Below are 20,402 nucleotides of genomic sequence, written 5' to 3'. Positions count from 1 at the left end.
ACAAGGTGGCGGATGCATTGAGTAGAAGAGCCTTGCTCTTACAGGAAAGTACAATACAGGTGTTGGGTTTCAAGCATTTGAAAGATTTGTACCAGACCGACACGGATTTCAAAGAGGCCTATGAAGCCTGTCAAAATCTCGTGTTGAGGAACAAAAGTCCATGGTTGGACTACAACTTGCAAGAGGAACTATTGTTTAGAGGGGGACAGTTATGTATTCCTGATTGTTTGATGAGAGAAAATATTATACGGGAGAAGCATAGCGGAGGTCTAGCCGGACATTTTGGCATAGACAAAACTTTGGAGCAACTCGGACACTTCTATTACTGGCCAAGAATGCGAAGGGATGTACAATGATATGTGAATAGGTGTAAAGTCTGCCAACTGGTGAAGGGACATAGTCAAAACACTGGACTTTACACACCATTACCTGTTCCAAGTAGACCATGGGACTCAATCAGCATTGACATTGTCTTAAGCCTGCCTAGAGCACAGCGTGGTTATGACTCAGTGATGGTGGTCGTAGACAGGTTTTTGAAGATGGTTCATTTCATCCCTTGTCGAAAAACTAGTCATGCCACTCATGTAGATCACCTACTTTTCACGGAGATTGTTAGATTACACGGCCTACCCAGATCTATTTTTTCTGACAGGGATGTAAAATTCACGAGATACTTTTAGCGCACCCTATGGAGGAAGTTGGACACACATTTGAACTTTAGTTCTGCATATCATCTGTAGACTAACACGCAAAAAAAAGTGGTGAACAGGAGTTTGGGGAACTTGTTACAGAGTTCGACTAGGGAAAATTCACAGTTATGGGATCGTGTGCTCGCTCAGGCAGAATTCGCTTATAATGATTCACCAAATCGCAACACCGAACACAGTCCATTTCATATCTTGTAGGACATGCATCCTCGCAGAATACATGAGTTGCAGGATCTCGGAAAGTTGGAGAAGAGAAGTGCTGATGGGGAAGATTTTACTAAAGCGACGAGTGAACTACATGAACTGGTAAAATCAAAGTTGCAGGACAGCATTCAGAAAAACAAACAACAGGCGGATCTAAGGCAGTGAGAAGTCTAATTCAATGTAAGTGATGATGTCCTTGCACACTTACACAAAGAACGGTTTCCTAAGGGCACATATAACAAGCTAAAATTCAAGAAGATTGATCCCTGCAAGATTTTATGTAAATCTCAGCCAACACTTATGAGATACAACTGCCACCAGATATAGACATATCACCTATTTTCAACGTGGCAGACCTATTCCCATATACTGCCAACCCAGAGGAAGAGAATGTGGTACGGCCAAAATGGGACACCCAAGTTGGAGACAGTTCTTGGATGAGGCACATGCCTTGGGCTCAACCCCATAAGATTGAAGAGATTCTCGACACACAGGTAGCCAAGAGGACTCACAGGAAGGAGTATCTGTGATACCTTGTCAAGTGGAAGAACCGTCCAATCGAGGATAGTTCGTGGCTTGATACGGCATAGATACAAAAGGCGGGTTATTCTGTGGAGGAGCTCATGGAATAAAGCCATGACATTTTCTTACCCCAGGAGCCTGATGCAAGAGCATCTAGCTGACGGGTCATCATGATGAAAGGAAAGGCTGTTTGGTCTCTGAAGAGAAATGAAGAGGAATTTGTTAAGTGAACACTATGATTGCTTTTCTTTATGTTGTTTTAATTTAATAAAGAATAGTATGTAGGAAGGTAGAGGATTAATTAGGTAAATTATTGCAAGTAATTAGTTTTATTTTCATGTCAATAACATAGGACAATAAACATTTTTGGAACTAAAAATGTGTAACCAACAGAATGTAACCAACAACAGTTGGAAGAAAACAGTTCCATACAATCATTTAAAAAGAACAGAACACAATTGTAAGAGGTTCGACTTTTTGGAGAGAGAGTGAAAAAGCTAATAAAATATCTCTGAGCACACAAACATTTTCCAATATCCTGTAACTGTCTATCTATCTATCATTCTGTTCAATTTCCAGAAATAGTGAAACATTAAAAGTCTAATCTCTGTTTTGTTCTACAAGCATGTACACACATATGTGTTTCGAATTGCATTGATTCAAGCAGGCCTACGAATCTAAACGAATTTGCAGACATAACTCAAGAACACGTTGCAGAAACGAGGGCATACAGTCCCTGAATCTATCAAACATACAAGCACAGAGGAATCCTGGACGAGTTTACATAATTCGAGCATCAAAATAAAGATAAGACGCAAGTATTTCTGAACAGCAAGCCAAGCAAATCATACAGGTATGCCTGAAGAGTAAACCCTCTTGTTTCATTTATAAAATAAGCACGAGAAATCTCTGTTCGAACATATACAGTTCCAAAACCTTGTTTAAATATACATACAGTCCATATAATAACATTTTACAAGGTTCGAAGGGTATCATAGCATGCAGGCCTAGAAACCCTACCCGCAAGACAAACCCTACAACAACTACCCACCAGAGTAACCATGCAAGCCAACGACCTACGACTACATACAGTCGACAGTCCCAAAACATTGAAACAAAAATTATAGTAACCCTAGCCTACGACAGCAGAATACAAGTGACAAGGAAAACAGGGAACAACCCTACCCGGGTCTAGCCGGAGCATCGAGGAGCCAAAGTCCAAAACCCTCCAGGACAAATACACCTGCAACGACATACATTAACCGAAGTTCATAAGTAATATGTGGTAGAGTAAGTAAAGACCAGAGAAAAGAATGAAACTAGGGTTCGAGTTTACCTTGCAGAGACAAGCTGCAGTCATTGCAGTCATCTAGGGTTACTCTGCTCACAAAGGAGCAAGTGTATCAGTTTAACCATGTGAAGAGAGGAAAAGACTAATAGCATAGAAAAAAAAACCTTACCTTTGCATTGCTAAAGAAGTTGAAGCCGAGACCCTGCGACTGCATCCTGTTCAAAATCGAGGAATACAACCAGAGACTCAACAACAGTCACGTAGAAGGATTCAAGACCAAAAGGAGTCACACAACCCAGCAAATAACCAACATTGACATTGTACACAGAGAAATCTCAGAGTCTAACCAGCAAACTAAAGGTTCATAACCAACAGTAGGATTAAGTTGAGACAGAGCAACATCAACGAAATAACTAGGTTCAAAACAAGGTTCATACCAGACAGAGGAGTCGACGAGCTTTCGTGGTCAAGAGGCGAGGCAGAGCACAGAAACAACATAAATTTACATAGAGACAACGGCAGCACAATCATAACACAGAGCTAAAACTCAAACAATGTGCATGCAAAATGACCGAAGATAGGGTTTGAGACCTTCTTACCCAAGCAGAGGTTACAATTCCAAGGAGTGGGCACTTGTCCATCAATCCTTAGCGCAAGTACATCATTTCAATCAACTGTCAAATAAAACATATCATACGTAATCCAATCACTCATCATTAAATTCTTTTACAATCATATTATTAGTTTTGGTAAGTGTGACAAGGTTGGGCTGGACCCATGAGTGACAAAAATTCTCTCTCCACCCATAAACCCTCCCAAAAACATTATGATGATCAACACAAATGTAGAAATTCAATAATTCTCTTTGTCTACTCCAAATTTCATCAATACACGTTTAAATTATCGAATCAAATTTAATTTATCAAATGGCCTCACAAGTTTTCAAATTTCATCGCCACAAATTTAATTTATCGAATCAGCTCACAAGTTTCCAAATTTCATTGGGACAAATTTAATTTATCAAATCACCTAACAAGCTTTTTTTCAAATTCCATTGCCACAAATTTAATTTATGAGATATCTCACAGGCTTTATGGTTTACAATTCCTGAAGTTTCAAAACTTAACTTCTGATAAAACACATCCAGATAAACATCTCCTTGTCTTAAATCTTCCCCAGATTTCTCGAGGCATGGCCATATAGCAGTGAACGAATCAGAAGCATTTTAACCTTTTACTCCATAAGGATGCTACATTTTTGGTATTTTCATCTCAAAAATTTATTGCAAACTGACATTTCCGTCTTGGGAATAACCGAAAGAAAAAAATTCAAAATGATTCTCGGTACGATAATACACAACTCGGAACATAAAAAGAGAATACGATGCAAGAACCCTTTCCTTTTGAACTTTTTGTATGGATTGAGATGGCTCTGTGTGACAAAGATTATATTCTTTAAGCTTAAACTTAGTTAAGTTTATTCACAGATGTTTCTAAATATTAGAATCAGAAAACCGGTTGTACTCGCAACTAAACGATGGACCGTACTTATACAAAAAATACAGTACAAAGATGAGCCAATATTAGTATCATTAAATAGTTTAAATTCCTCTGTATGTATAATGGGCCTTTACATCATTCATGGCTGTCACCCCATCTTCATATGTTCTGTGTTAAATGTTTTTGTTTGCGCACCTAAAAGTAATAATTGAAGGTTTAGTTAGTGAAGTTCATAGAAGAGTAACGTTCACAAAAATACAATACAGTGATGAGCCGTGGTTACAGTTAGAGGAAGGGACATGTGCCTACCAATATGAGATGTAAATATTTTCGTAGGTTCGAAGTTACAGAAAAATAGATTGCATGCATTATCAAATTAATAAATTTCCTTCCTAACATTCTTGTCCCGGATAAAATTCTAAAATATGATTGAAAGAGACAATTGAGTTAAAAATAAAGAAAGATGTTTGAATATGACAAATGATACTGTGGAACACAATCATAAATTTATACGCTTTAAAAGATCTTTTGATCCTTTATGCGGTGGATTACAATAGATATATGCTGTATGATGGCCTTAATTTTGAAAAGGAAAAGAGGTTTCAAAGACAGGTTTCACACACCAGTCGTTATAGAAATGTATATACCTTGTGTTCAAATTGACTTCACCGTCATGCTAAACCTGCACTTGTATTTTGTTGCACATACCTCAGAAGTAATCTATTTTGTAGACGGGACCCAGATTTATAAAGGGTAAGAATTGCTTAAGTTCTGGCATTTTTTTTGGCAATGCAAAAACTGAACACCGAAGAAATCTTAACTTAGCCGCGTGGTTTTTGGTTTTTGTTTTTATTTTTCTCCTCAGTAAATTTTTCTATTTATTTAGAAACAAGAAATTGTATGAAAATATTGAAGGTTTCAGAATGGTTGGTCACTTGGGATATTAAACTATATTTAAAAGTGTATTCTCTTGAAAGTGTACTCTCTTAAAGGAGATAGAAGAAAATAAGCTTCCGACGAATTTAAAGTTTACCATCAATACGTTACAATACGTCCCTGAGCTGATATTAAATAGGAAATCTAGAAACAAACCATTTAGCAAGGAAACTTAGAAACAAATCATTTAGCGAGAGACTAAGAATAAGCTGCCAAAAATGGAAGTGATGCGAAGGTGCTTCTCGATGTGTTTTAGTGTTGCCACCGTTTATCATCTGCCAATGTAAATGCTCCATGGAAAGGAGGAGGGCCTCTCTATGCCGATGTTGATCGAGGAGAATATTTCGTAGGAAAAAATTTATATGTCAGTACAAGTCCACTACGTGCATGTACTAATTGTTGAAACACTAATGTGTGCCTGATATCTGGTACCCAATACCTCAATACCCAAAAGGTAGTTCATATAGGAGGTCCCTTCCTTCTTAACGCAAATGAGATCTTCTTCAATGGGGGCTCGGATAAACTCATGAAACCAAGCTATTGTTTTGTCCAATCTATGAGGAGTATGTAGAGGTCCATTCCTACTTAGCACAAGTGAGCTCTTCTTTAATGGGGGTTGGGATAAACTCACGAAACCAAGCTATTGTTTCATCCAATCTATGATGAATATGTGTGTTGCCTCAATTGGGTGTTCTTGATAATATTCTCTACCCTCGCGAGCCTAGGTGTAAGGTCCTCGAGCTTAAGTGCGACGGGCACTAGGCGAAGTCGCCGTGCACGAGGGCGGAGGCGGGTGTGCGGGCGCACGGCGGGCGTGCGACGAACTGAAGTGCGACAAGGTGCGGAAGAAATGCGACATTTCTACGAGCTGAAATGTGACGAAACGGTGAACGTGTGTGACACTTGGAAAAACAATGGAACGATGGCACCTTTATACAACGACTTGGAGGAGGATTGCGCTGAGGCAAGGCCGACTCGTAAAGGAGCGTTTTAAGGGTGCGTTGAAGCTGTTTTGGTGGTCGGCCAAGGGGCTGCCACCCACATAAGGAAGCATATAAGTGTATGAGCATTGGAGCTCATAACTCATCAACACATTCACTCTCATCTTCGCAAGGAATAAGAAGGCAAGTGCGCAGTTAAAGAGGGAGCTGCGCATATCTCATGCACACTGCTCTAAGAGGATTGTACGCTTAGGTGTAGTCTTGGAATTAAGTCGAAGGTTTGGTAAGTGTGCCCGGGGTGGATTCTGAAGTACGGTTTTGGTGTAAGACTTGGCATGGGATTTTAGGTGGCTCGGGTGAGCACCGTCCTTTGTGCAAGAGGTGCACAAGACTGTTGTAAAAGAGAAGTTTGCCTCTCTTTGTAAATTCGGTTAAGTGTGAGACTTGGTTTGGCAAAGACACACTTGTGTATTGTAATATGATATTCTTAATATATTGATGGGCAGAGTCACATTACGGGGAGTTGCCCCTCCCCTTTATACTTGTTGCAATTGTTGATGTTCTTGTTATAATTGCATGATGATAATGAATGAGTATGGGCTTCATTAAGTATAAAGGATAATTGTATGTTTACTTAGTTGCGAAACATAAGCTAAGTAATGTTAATGTGAAAGTAGGCGTAGTCCACGAATGTTAGTATTGGTGAAAAGAAAGCGTTCGGTGGTGCCGCACCTTGCTACAAGTGGTTGGAAGACTACCGCAGGTGTAGGGGCGTGACACTAGGCTCATAGGTGCGACATTGTGGTTGTACATGTATGGGAAAAAGATAATGGTACACGTGGGAGTGTGTAAGAAATAGATAGAGCCGTATAGTCAAAAGATCCAAGAAAGCGAGACAAAGTCCACATGCAACCCAAATCAAGGAATGAGGTCAACAACGAGCTGAAGAGACTACAGGGGAACTACTGATACAAAGAGCTACGAGTTAACAAGAGTGAGAAGAAAACTGGCCAACTGTGACGAGAAACGGCGAAGGCAAGGATGCATGAGAAGAAAAATGAAGAGAACAAGTCAACAAGAGTGAGAAGAAAATTGGCCAACTGTGATGAGAAATGGAGAAGGCAAGGATGCATGAGAAGAAAAATGAAGATAAAATGAGGAGGTTAGAAGGATAGACTTTTCCGAGAGAGAAGTTGCTTGGCATGTGCAATGTTGATTCACAGTATTGGGTTGCTTTGTCTAAAGTTGAGATTTACCATATATATTGATGTGAATATCCCTGTTCTTGAGTGAGACTAAGTGATTGGTGATATTAATAAGGGAAGATGCCATCTTTGTGGAGCAAATATCTCTAGCAAGTTAGCTTTCCTTTTCTTCAATCTCATTTAGATAGCTAGAAATAAATACAAGCCTTACTCATGGGATTGAACTAGTATTTTCTCTTTGCCAATTCTCATGTTGAAGAAGGAATTTAAACTAAAAAACAATGAAATATTTTTTTTTTCATTTTTTCAGTACATTAAAATATAAATTAATATAAAATTTATGAAAAATATATTAAACTTAACTTAAACTTAACTTAAATCTATTAAAGTATGAGTGTTGCATTTTGAAGTTGGACACTCATGTTGTAGATTACTTGTCCAACCCCTTGATTCAACTATTGAAATCAGAAGTCTTTAATGCCCATAAAATGACTAATTTGTCCCTCATTTTGCACTTCTAAAGTACAACTTGTCAAATCCCTTGATTCAACTATTGAAATCAGAAGTCTTTAATGCTCGTAAAATGGCTAATTTGTCCCTCATTTTGCACTTTTAACGTAATGTTCACTTCTATGCACCACATTTAAATACTCCTATATAAATTTTCTTTAAGATTATTCTACTTTATATTTCATTGTAGTTAACTTAGATACTCAAATTTACACTTACATTATTATAGGTCATAGAATGGTTGGACGATTTGGATAATTTTTATTTTATTTTTGTTTACAAACAAACAAGAAATTTACTTAAACATGTAAACATGTGGTCTAGTAGCGAAGATGGCCAACTAGGCCTGGAATTTCAAATTCCTGTAGCCCGTCAAATGAAAATTTGATGACGTTTTAGTATTTTTCACCCCTTCATTTTACATTTTAAGCAAATTTGTGAGTGTCGACTTCTCTTTATCAAAAAATTCTCTTTCAGCTACTTTTTGCATTTCAACCTTATTTTTCATGCCTCTCAGTTTAGATTTTAAGCAAATTTGTGAGTGTCAACCTCTCTTTATCAAAAAACTGTCTTTCAACTACTTTTATCATTTGAACCTTCATTAATCTCCATGTTTTAATCTCCAACAAATTTATAAATATCAACCTCCCATTATGAAAAACTCTTTTTCAACTACCTTTTACATTTCAAAATTCATTAATCTCCTTCCCACAGTACTTTGTTTTTTCCTAAATTAGCTAAATGAATCAAGGCTTATTTCAACATGAAGCCTTGTGAAAAGCTAAATAAAATGGTTATGTTAAACACACTAATTGTGAAAATTTTGCTTTAAACAAAGGGAAGGTAAATAGGAGAAGAATAGGGGAGCACAACAAGAATGTTGTAGGGGTCCACGAAGGTTAAATAATCTTTTCTCTGATATAGACAGGCTAATTTTGAAAATTTTGCATTAAACAAAGAAAAGGTGAATAGGAAAACAATAGGGGAGCAAAACAACAATGTTGCAGGAGTCCATGAAGGTTAAATAATCTTTTATCTAATATAGAAAGCAAAGGTAGACATAAAAGGGTGGTGATATGGATATTCAATATAGAAAAATTAATAATTGATTTTAGTTTATAACTATTTAATGTATAAAATAAATAATTAATATAAAATTACATATATTCTTTATAAAAATAAAAGATATATATTCTTATAATAAAAATGAAATGATATATGAATTTATATAAATTTTAATTTTAAATATTTAATAAATATGTCTAAATATTAACCAGGTGAGTTTATATATTTCGTTCTATAAATATTCAATAGATAAAATTTTCAATCATCATAAAATTAAATTACATCTCTTTGTCTTTCCCTTTCCAAACCAAAACCGTACGCGACTAAGTTTGACCAGTATTCATAATTCTAGGCATTACATTTGTTTGTAAAGGTATCATCAATTTTGACAATGGAATTTTGAAATTAAATGTCATTTTGATAGGTTACAAGTGTATAACACACTTCAAAGTTGACGTGGAAATTTTTTCAATGCCCATCAAATATGTCTTGGAACACGAAATACTTCCTGTCCAGGCCTGGGGCCAACGATGTGATGTCATTGGTAACTGTCTATGAAATAAGATATCGTAAATCTTAACTTTTGCTTTGTAGAGTGGAAGTTTGTGCAAGTGCGTTGAAGATGTCACCTTTTCATTACATTTACAAGGAGTGCATCCTTTTCCAATAAAGTTAAAAAATAAACATGCTGCCATCCTTCTTTATATCCACCTGAAAAATCTCTGAAATGCATTTCCTTTTTAAGACAAAACACATTGCCATCCTCCCATGTCACATTTTCAACATTTTTTTTCAACATTTTGAAATATTATTATTTTATTTATAATAAATATTGTAAGATTCTATTCATCGATATATATTTCAATCTATTGCTGGAATTTTATTTTCTTTTTTTCAACCAACGGTCAAGATCGATTATTCTTAAAATACTATTCTTCTAATAACTTAATTTACGACTATGAGGAGAGGGAGTGCAAAGAGGCATGGAAATGTGAAGGTGGAGGTCAAAGTTGGCCACCTATTACTTGGGGAGGTGAAATGGTGTGTGTTTCACTTGGACATGAAGTGCATTTCACTGCATCCCTCTATTGCATTTTCTTTCCAAAACCTTCATCCCTCTGTTTCAATGTGGCGAGGTTCAATTAAAGCAGTGAGGTTCGATGGTGACTTTCAATATAATTTTTTGCTGCTCTTGTAATATTTATTTTTTGCACGCAATTTTTTTGTAGGAGATTTGTTTCGGAGGTGATTTGTTCACAAGCGATTTCTTTTTGCTAGCGATTTGTTTGCAGGTGATTTCTTTCTACAGGCAATTTTTTTTGCAAGGGATTTGTTTTGCAGGAAATTTGTTTCTAGATGATTATTGTTCTAAACATGCTAGCCATGTTATTCTCCCACTCTTACAATTTTTTATGTCACTTCTGGTGCACGAGCTTATGGTTTTTGGCCACGAATCGTGTGGAATTTTGGCCTTGATATTGCCCTAAAATGCGTTGATGGAACAACCTATTAGCCCTGGCCCTTTACAAATTATTTCTGACGCACCTTGTATTTCTGAACAACAACCACCTGGAGAGCAGCCTCTTTACCTCAATTAATGTTCACGGCAAGGTCAGATCTCTTACCCTCTATCCCCGGTGTGAAATATATTCGAGGGATATTTACTGCTAGGCCTATCTCCTATGATTGATGACATATTGACTTTAGATTTAGGTATCGACCTTTATTTTATTTACGACATATGTAGATCTTAGATTGAAACTATTTGCAGCCTATATCACCTTCAAGGTGGTTGTCACTACAAACACTATCGGGCTCCTCCCGAACTCACAATGTTGTCGCTATATATTCTCTATATATTCTCGGCCTACATCACCCCTCTATGATTTGATGATGCAAACATACCTCCAGATCTGATAAGGGTTTGATCTTGGCTCTGGATGAGCAGATCTTGTACAATAGTTTTTAAATCACCTTCATGAACCAGATAGGGTAAAATAGGGTAATTAATTGACCAACTAGGGTGATATCAAGTACCACCAAAGATGGAAAGATGGATAATTCTTATTAGGGTGAAAAAAAGTCTCACTGAAGTTATGACAAGAATATTCAAACCAACAAATAAATAAAAATAAATAAATCTAATCTACTAATAATTATATGACAGTGTATGCCAAGACGACTTCTCAACAAAGACCACTTTGAAGAAGAATCATTTGCCCTGGATGTATCCACTAGAAAATTACACCCACGGGGTTTTCGTCTTTAGGATCAAATTGGAACTCGCCTTGTCAAGTTCTCAACAAAGACAAATAGATAGACAAACTCAACATGATCCCACTGTAAAACTCTTATCCCCTTTTATAGGCTTAATGGATTCTCTAGAAACTTTATTTTATTGTTTTCCCTCGAAAAATAAAGGAAAATACCACGGGATGATACCATGGACAAATAGCATAGTAAATACCATGGGCAAATTCCATCCACTTTGACCATAAGAAAATGGAATATTACATATTTGCATTTAATATGAATTTTATTTTATTTAATAGAACAATGAGATATTTGTAGTGGCCAATATATATATATATCTGAAAATGATTGGGGTCATTACACACAATGCGTACAGTAGATTTCTTGCAGCAAATATGGCAATCGGTCATGTTCTAAACCTAAAATAATTTTCCGTGAAAAGCATAAGAAACGGTCACAAAAATCACTTGTAAAATAATTTAACTTGGGGGAAATACCAAAAGGATGTTCTAGACACATAAATAGCCTTCCTTGAAAAGCAAAAGAAACAGTCACCAAAAGAACCTGTAAAATAATTTGACTTGGGGAAAAATACTAAAAGGATACTTCAGACACACAAATAAGTGTATTAGATGGTTGGGAAATAAAAATTGAGTTGTGTTGGCTTGTTGAGGCCTGACCCAGGTTCGGAGTTAATTAGCTAAGAAAATCCCTATACCACTGGCCCTTTCGGAAACAATTCGTGGAGCACGGACTGAGGTCTCACCCGAAGTAGTATGGGGGGGTGCTGGTACCAGGTTTCCGCAACCTTGAGATGTCTGAGGGTCTGGTTCGATCTAACTGTTCATCCCTGCGCACAAGCTACTTCATGCACTTCCCTAGCTTTCACACCCTGATATACTTACCTTCGTGTAGTGCTAAACAGGGGTTGTGGGGCTTCCACGCTACTGGAGCAGCTGTTATAGGGAAAAGTGTCTATGCAGAACTGCTAATCCCACTAAGGTGTGGTAGCTACCTTAGAAACAAACAAAGTAAAACTACTTTCGTTTTCCTTTATGAAAGATAGATGAGAGAAGAATAAAGGAGACCAACCTCTGTATTGTGCTTGGTTCCTTGCTCAATTCCTCTCTCTTCTGATAGTCCTTTGCTACTTACCTCCTTGTATACCCAGCTTTACAGAGTACCTGTAGAATCAAAGGAGCATAACACTATACGAGAACATGGATCTATTATCATAAACAATCTAGGATTAGATGTAAATTGACCATACAAATGCACAAAACATAGATTACACAAGAGTATGGAGGAAAACTTGAATAACTTTATTGATAATCAAGAGAGAGCCAAGAGAGTTACAACCAGTTGTTCTGACCCAACATCATCTTCTCAGCAAGTAAGCACTTCTTCACCTCATGCAAAGCTTAGATCACCCAACACTATGATGTTGCCTCAAGAAACCAACAACAATTCCTTACAAGATGCAAAATTCCAGCCTCTGGATCTCTGGGATGAGCGATCCATATATAGATATCTGTGAGGGAGATGATTCAGCTTGTGATTTGATTAGTGTCTTCCCTCTGACATTTCTTGCTTCCACTTGGAGATTGATGATCTCTTACTCATCCTTGGTCGAATTCAGAAAGGCAAGTGTCACAGGAGAAGTTTCTGGAAGATTCCATGCTTCTCCACCTCGCAGATTGACACTGCCATTTGTCTCTTCTCGCCCATCGCACCCCATAGAAGAGCTTTTTGTAATGCAACGCACCCACTGAGTGTACTTAGGTGAGATGCAACGCACGTTTCCTATGGAGTAGGTGAAATGATCCTGTTTTGACCAGTTCTGAGTAGTTTTTCATGGAGAACTTTTGGGAGAAGCTGTAATCAGTTGACCTTGTTCCTTTAGGGGTTGGAACAACACTTTTAGGGACTTAGGAGCGCTTGGTTTATAGACATTTTATGCCTGGGGTTGCAGTGCCCAAAAATGTCTATAACAGTTTCCCCCTAAAGCATGAGGTCGTTAATCTTTTTGATGTCGAGTGAAATGCTTTATCATGACGATCCGAAGTTCTTTCAAGCTGGGAGGAGATCTGTAATAAGATACAATACAATACATTATCTTCATAATATTTTCATGATCTAGCTGAGGCGGGCATTCCCATTCTCAGCTTTATAAATTCATTTTCATGTACATAGAACATACAATCGTCTGAGTGTAGACTGATGATTTTGGTAGAGCTATCATCCCTCTGATTGGATGATTATCTGTGCAACAATGATGTACATTTGATGTCTTTATTTTCTTGAATATATATCGCAGCCCGGATGGATGAAACTAGATCCAGGGTCTTCAATCTCGTTTGATATTCACTCAAAGTACAAGTTGATCCATGTGAGAGATGTTCTGGAGTCGAACATGGAAAGACATCACCTGATTACCAGCCAATGATGTAAGTTGCTAACAGGCGCGAGAGGAATCACCGATAATGATAATGATCCTCAAGGTATTGCAGTACAATTCACGTGGTGTGAATAAAAGACTTGGCGTCGAACACCACGCAAAATCTTTCGGTCGAAGGTCATTGATGTAAACCTGTCGCCGGAAGTGAGAAACTTGCCATTGAGGCATGCAAGCTTCAAAGTACTGAAAGGGGTGTTCCTAGATCGACTTCTTGGATAATGAACTGATGTCGACAAGAAGCGATCCATCATAGGAGGGCCTTAATGAATCCCACATCAATGACACGGAACGGAGCAAATGATTTTAATGGAGGTGAAAACGATATGGTGATATAAGGTTCAGGGTGGTGGTTATGAAAGAATGGAGCATAAATGTATTGCGGCGGGTGAGACATAGGTGAATTCTCTGAGTGACTTCTCTTGAACATATTGGCGACATTGGCGTGATGGATTGGTAGCATTAACTCCAAATGTGGATGGTGTGATGGGACCATGGTGATGTGACTGGTGAATGAAACAACACAACCTGACTTGGATGCGGAGTGAAAGTGTCATGTTCAAGAGCGACTTGCTACCAACAAAGTTTCTTCAAGTTTTCTTCCCAATTTTTCCCCAGTCATTGTTGACTAGTACCTCTTTATTTTTTTCAAGCTTGAGGAGGATAACATATGCTTGTTCTATAGTTTTCCCTTCGGGCAAACCCATCGCTATGATTTAACGAGCCTAGCGATAGTGAAACTCATTCTTATCTGCTATGGACAAGTTTGTCGCTATTAGGTTTTAACGAGTTTAACGACAAAGATAACTCGGTCCTTTTCAATTTTAGAGAGTCTGAAAAGGGACGTAACAGAAACTCCAAAAATCATTTTTCGTCATCTAATCCCTTAAGTTCGAAAAAGTATAAAACAATACAGAAGGGATGAATTTTCGATACTTTTAACGAGACGAACAAAACAAGTGCTCGATCTTTTTGTGTAATAATCTCTCAGGTCCAAAAAGATTAAAATCTAGAGGGATAGCACTTCCAGTCCCTTTAACGAGCTGGAGAGGAAAATGGCTCGGCAATCTTTTCATATTTTACGAGTCAGTTGAAAATAGCTTAAAGGAGACTCGTCTTTGAGGAACGAGTGATAAAATTGGGTAGCATCTGATTCCAGGTAAGGTTTGGAATTTTCTAATCACTGTAATGTTACAAGGATGGCTAATAGGATCAGTCTTCGCAGCTGTTCCTCAAAAGGGGTAAACAATCAAATGAAGGTGAATGATCGGCTAATACAGAGTGGAGGTGATGACGAGAACATGATCAAGGCTTTAAAGGCTGAAGTACTACATTCACGATGATTATTTACCAGGAATTGGTTCATTTTTTATTGAGCTTAAATGCTGGGGGAAACATTTTCTCATTGCTTATGTTTATTTTTTAACGAGCATGAAGTCCGCGTTAAAACTGCTCGAAGTAACAGTCTTTTCTTGACTTTACCATAAATAGCTTTGTTCCTTCAAAGATTGTACTGCATGCTCAATTGCTTCATCAAACGAGTTAGAAATGAATGATATATGTTTGAAAAATGAGTTAGGACACTAACATTTTACTCGAATTTCGTAAAAGTAATTTAAAAGTGCTTTTACCTCTCATTTTACCATTTCATTTGAACTTTGGATTGTTGGAGCTTTGGAGGTGCTTTTCCCCCTTGATTTTCATCAGCTGATTTTGGGAGATTCTGTGGACAATTTTCGGTGCCGTCTGGACCAGGTAGGAGCTAAACCTGAGCTCTTCCATTTCATCCTTTCCATTTTGCATTCTAAGCCTGATTTCTGGTTTTTCTGAGCCTCTGGGGTTTGAAAAATTAGCCCTGGCTCCATCACACCCTTTATGTATCGAAAGGTGCATTGGATGTTAGCCTGTCTACTGGCCAATTGACATGCAATGCACCCAGAACACTATTGTAGGTGCGATGAGCGCAAGGAAGGAAATTTATGCACAGTTTTTTAATGGAAATTTTGTCTGTTTCTCACCAAATCAGGATCTAACTCTTCTCTTGTTTGTTTTCAGAGATTTTTTGGAGCAAGATGACTATTACATGGTGAGAACGTGAGCATGAAGAAGAGTACATGCTTGCTTTACATGATCCGGTTACAGTAAACGCACTGCGGAACTGTGGCCTGTTGAAGTTTTCCCGCATCTCTAGCATGAGACAACAAATCAACTTGCTGCAGTATTTGCTCGATGCTTGGGATCCTACCAGCCAGGTTTTCTAGATTAGGGGCAAATCCATCCCCTTGACTGTAGTGGACATCTATTTTTTGACCGGCTTATCGAGGCAGGGTGCCCCCATATCTTTATCAGGTTCGGCCTGTGGAGGTGAATCTATGAGAGATTATGTTCGCAGGTATTGCAAAGAGGGATCTCAGCCTAGTAAGGACGGAAAGATCATCATCCGCGATGTCACTAACAGGTCTTTGAGGACTATTCTGTTCACTTTTGGTAGGATGGCTGGTGGTGCGGCTCTTCATGTGGCCAACCGATCTTATATGCAGTACACCTTGGAATGTCTCGAACCGAAGGTGTTCAACTAGTGTGACGCAGTACTCCTTGTGATGAAAGAACAGTTGACCAAGGTGAAGAGCAGGAGACTGAAGAACTTTGGATATGGTTCTATCTTGACTACCTCAGCGTTGGAAGAGATACCATAGATGCAGCCGCAGTATATTGCACCCAGTTTACCTCCACCGACTGAACCACGTATGCAGAGATGGGTCGACCATATGTCTAGGCATGCTGGTCAGTCTCAGATTTCCTTTTCTGATACCTTCTTTGGGTGGTTCGATCGTCAGGAGATGGTTTATTCCGAGTATCCATATGCTGGTATGGACTTCCGGGGTGACCTAGATTTGGTACTGCCGGCTGACGAACAGTGGGGTACCATTGGTAAATTCTTTGACCATATTCCTGTTTATCGTTTTTATTTTATAATGTCCTTGTGCTTTACTCTGTCAAGACTAATAAAAACTCATGTGCTCATGCAGATGTCGGTCTTGTCTAGCCAGTAGTACGCCTAAGAGTGCCAGCTGTTGTTCCTGCAAGAGAGGCTATGGGAAGGGCTATCCTTCGTGACCTTGATGTGGTCGAGACTCTTTCATCATTACAAGATCAGGTCGAGGGCCTCACTCTCAGTATTCTAGATGTGAGGACTGACGAGCTACCTTTGAGGTTGCAGCGACATACTACTGGCGTGCCAAGTCGATGGACTAGGCTTTTACGTATGATTGCACAGGAGGTGACTTGTTATCACCAGCATCACTAGACTAGGGTGCCCCCTAGCGTTTTGAGTTTTGGGTCATTTGACCAATTTTGTCTTGGTTATATAACATTATGTGTAAACCATAAACAGTTATATATATATTTTTGATTTTTGGAGTTTTATTTTGGTTAAGTTACATGATCCTGATGCAAATATTGATGAGATGCTTATTTTTATAAATGTTTCAAATGTCTATCTAACACATAATTCACCAATGAGTCAGTTAATGTGTTTAAGGTTCTGGAAATATGCTGATATTGAATAAAATCAAATTGCCTTTCCAAAATCTTAACCCTTAGGAACACGCGATAGATAGCTGGATTTCAGACGGAGTAGATACCAGTGAGTTGTAGTATGACGAGCTGTGAGTCTAGCCTGATGACCAGTCGGTGTATGCCATGTGTGATGGCATCAGAGAGAAGTTCTATCAACGCGCTATATTAAGTGATGTTATTCATTGATAGACCAATACATACCCCTCTGAAACTTACTAACTCGCCGCTTGGGTCAAAAATGGCTCAGGCCACAGAAGATAGGTCTCGCGAACTATGACTTGCTCTGTCGGCATATCCAACAAAAGATTCCAATAGGTTCGACATATGCGACAAATGTAAAAAGCGGATTTACTTGACCAAAACAAATACTTTTAGTGAAAAAAAAATGTAATAAAAGCATATACGTTACCACACTGAATTACGCATAGTAACGCTTAAGGTACAACCCATTACGAGGTTGTGCCAGTGGAATCCCATCATAATCCATTAACTCGTAGGCTACTTTTGCTAACACTCGCTTAAAAATATAGGGGCCCATCCATAAAGACTTGAATTTACCTGCCCCCAATTTATCGGATTCTTGGTCATAAAGCAAGACCAAGTCACCTTCTAAGAAGAAACAGTGGTTGACATTCTTGTTGAACTGCGCCTTGACTCGTTTCTTATGGGCTTCGTTAGCCAAAGCAGCATCACGACAGGTTTCATCCAATTGGATTAGTTCTAAGAAACGAGCCTCCTCTTCTGAAGTTCCGGGGAGAAGGTCAATTGTGAGTTTGAGGGACGAGATTTCGCACTAAACTGGTAAGATCGCTTCTAGGCCATACACCAGTTGGAAAGGTGTAAACCCAGTCGCATTCCTTACCGATGTTCGATATGCCTACAAGGCTGAGTATAGGATCAAGTGCCAACTCCTTTTGTGAACTCCAATCATCCTTTGCAGCATGCGCTTCAGGACCTTGTTGATTGCTTCAACTTGTCCGTTGGCTTGCAGGTAATATGGAGTAGAGCTCTCATGCGACAACCCTAATTTGGCAGCTAATTCGACCATCATGTGATTGCGAAAATGTGATCCATGATCTGTGACTATAGCCTGTGGGACGCCGGAATCTAGCTACTACATGATTGAAAAAGAAGAGGGTATTTGTTTCACCAGTGTTATCTAATGCAGGCATCGCCTCGGCCCATTTGGTAAAATAGTCAACTACGACTATGATATAACCATGCCCCCCGGTCGAGGTGGGATTACATGTCATGAAATCGATGCCCCATTTGGCGAATGGCCCAACAATAACTATTGGCTGTAGAGGTGTGGGTGGTCTTCTGGTTTTGCTATCGAAAATTTGACAGGCATGGCAACTTCTGATTGCGGTTATGCAATCTTTGAACATTGTTGGCCAGAAGTACCCTTCTCGTAAAAAATTTTGCGCCGTAGTGTAACCGGATTGATGCCCCCCACACGCGCCTGAATGGAAATCATTCAAGACTTTTTCGGCCTCCTCATGGGTGAGGCACCTACATAGAACTGTATCGACACCACGATGGTAAAGTGTATCACCGACGATCATGTAGTCTTTTGATTGGTATCGAATACGTTTTTGTTCGGAGTGGGAGGTATTAGGCTTATATTTTTGGGTTTGGAGATAAATGATTATATCCCCATACCATGGATTGCTTGAAGATATCAGAAACAAAGTTTCATCCACGATCGTTTCTTCGGATGTTTCATCGTTGGACGACGATGGGAGATCGCATAATAATTCTGCAGAAACCAGGGCTTTCTTTGACTTGGATTTTACAAATTCCAGATCAAACTCTTGTAGAATCGCTATCCATTTTAAATATTTGCCCCCAAGAAACTGTCGCGACAATATATAAGTCATGGGGTTGCAATATGACAGAATGGTAGTTTTTCGAAAGAGGACATAGTGTTGAAATCTCTGTATCGCTTGAACAACTGCAAGCGCTAGCTTTTCAACATAAGAATATTTTCTTTCTGTATCATTTAAGTTCATACTCAAATAATATATAGGATGTTCAATACCGTTGTCATCTTGAACTAAAACCATTGCAATGGTTTTATCCGCTGCAGCCAGATACAGGTTAAAGTCTTTTTGATAATCGGGAGCGTACATTAATGATGCTTTCATTAGGGATTCTTTTTAATCATCAAAGGAAGTTTGCGCATCCTGATCCCAGACGAAGGGCACTTCCTTTTTCAATAGACGAGTATAACCTTTAGCAAGTTCGGCGTAATTTGGAATGAACCTCCTCAGAAAGTTTGCATTCCCTTGGAGTTTCTGAATCTGAAGCAAATTCGAAGGTGGAGGCAAATTTATGATTGCCTGAACCTTACATGGGTCGAGACGAATCTTGTCTTTCAAGACTACAAATCCAAGTAAACGACCAGAACTGACACAGAACACACATTTGTGTGGATTGAGTCGTATCTTGTAGTGTCGGCAATGTCGAAATATCACTCTTAAATGTTGCAGATGATCAGTCCGCTTTCGCGAATGAGCCGGAAGGTCATCAAGATATGGTTGAACGATGTTTTTGATGTCATGGAAGGCATAATTCATTGCCCTCTAAAAATTTTCCCCTGCGTTCTTTAAACAAAAGGGTAATTTTCGATATGCGAATGTGCCCCATGGACAAATAAATGCAGTCTTTGACTGGTCCTGTGGGCGGATATTTATTTAATTATACCCGGAGAATCCATCCATAAATGAAAAGATTTCACATCCGGAGCATTCATCAATTATCTGGTCAATGAATGGTGTAGGGTAGTTGTCTTTTAGACAAGGTTGATTTACATCCCTATAATCTACGCACACTCTAATCGTTCCTTGTTTTCTCATAACAGGAACAATGTTCGATACCCAATCGGTTAGAGGAACCGGGTAAATGAAACCAGCATGGAGAAGTTTTTCAACTTCTGCCTTGATGGCAGCAGCTTTCTTGGGGTGCACCTGCAGTAGCCGTTGTTGTACTGGTTTGACATCTGGATACATCTTGATTTCGTGTTCAACAATACTCGAGTCAATGCCTGGCATTTCTTTATATGACCAAGCAAAGACATCTCTGAATTCGCGAAAAGGAGCGTTATACATTTCAATTCTGAAGGAGAACAACATTTGCCAACATAAATATTCTCTACAACATCTATTTTGGTCAAGATATTTACGGCAATAGTCTCTTCAATGTTGGACAAGTTTCGCTCGGAATCCACTGTGTT

Source organism: Pinus tabuliformis, chromosome 7 (assembly GCF_031772625.1).
Source record: "Pinus tabuliformis cultivar Carrire ecotype Pingquan chromosome 7, CPIR1, whole genome shotgun sequence".
NCBI classification, from domain to species: domain Eukaryota; kingdom Viridiplantae; phylum Streptophyta; class Pinopsida; order Pinales; family Pinaceae; genus Pinus; species Pinus tabuliformis.
This window is presented reverse-complemented; position numbering follows the sequence as displayed.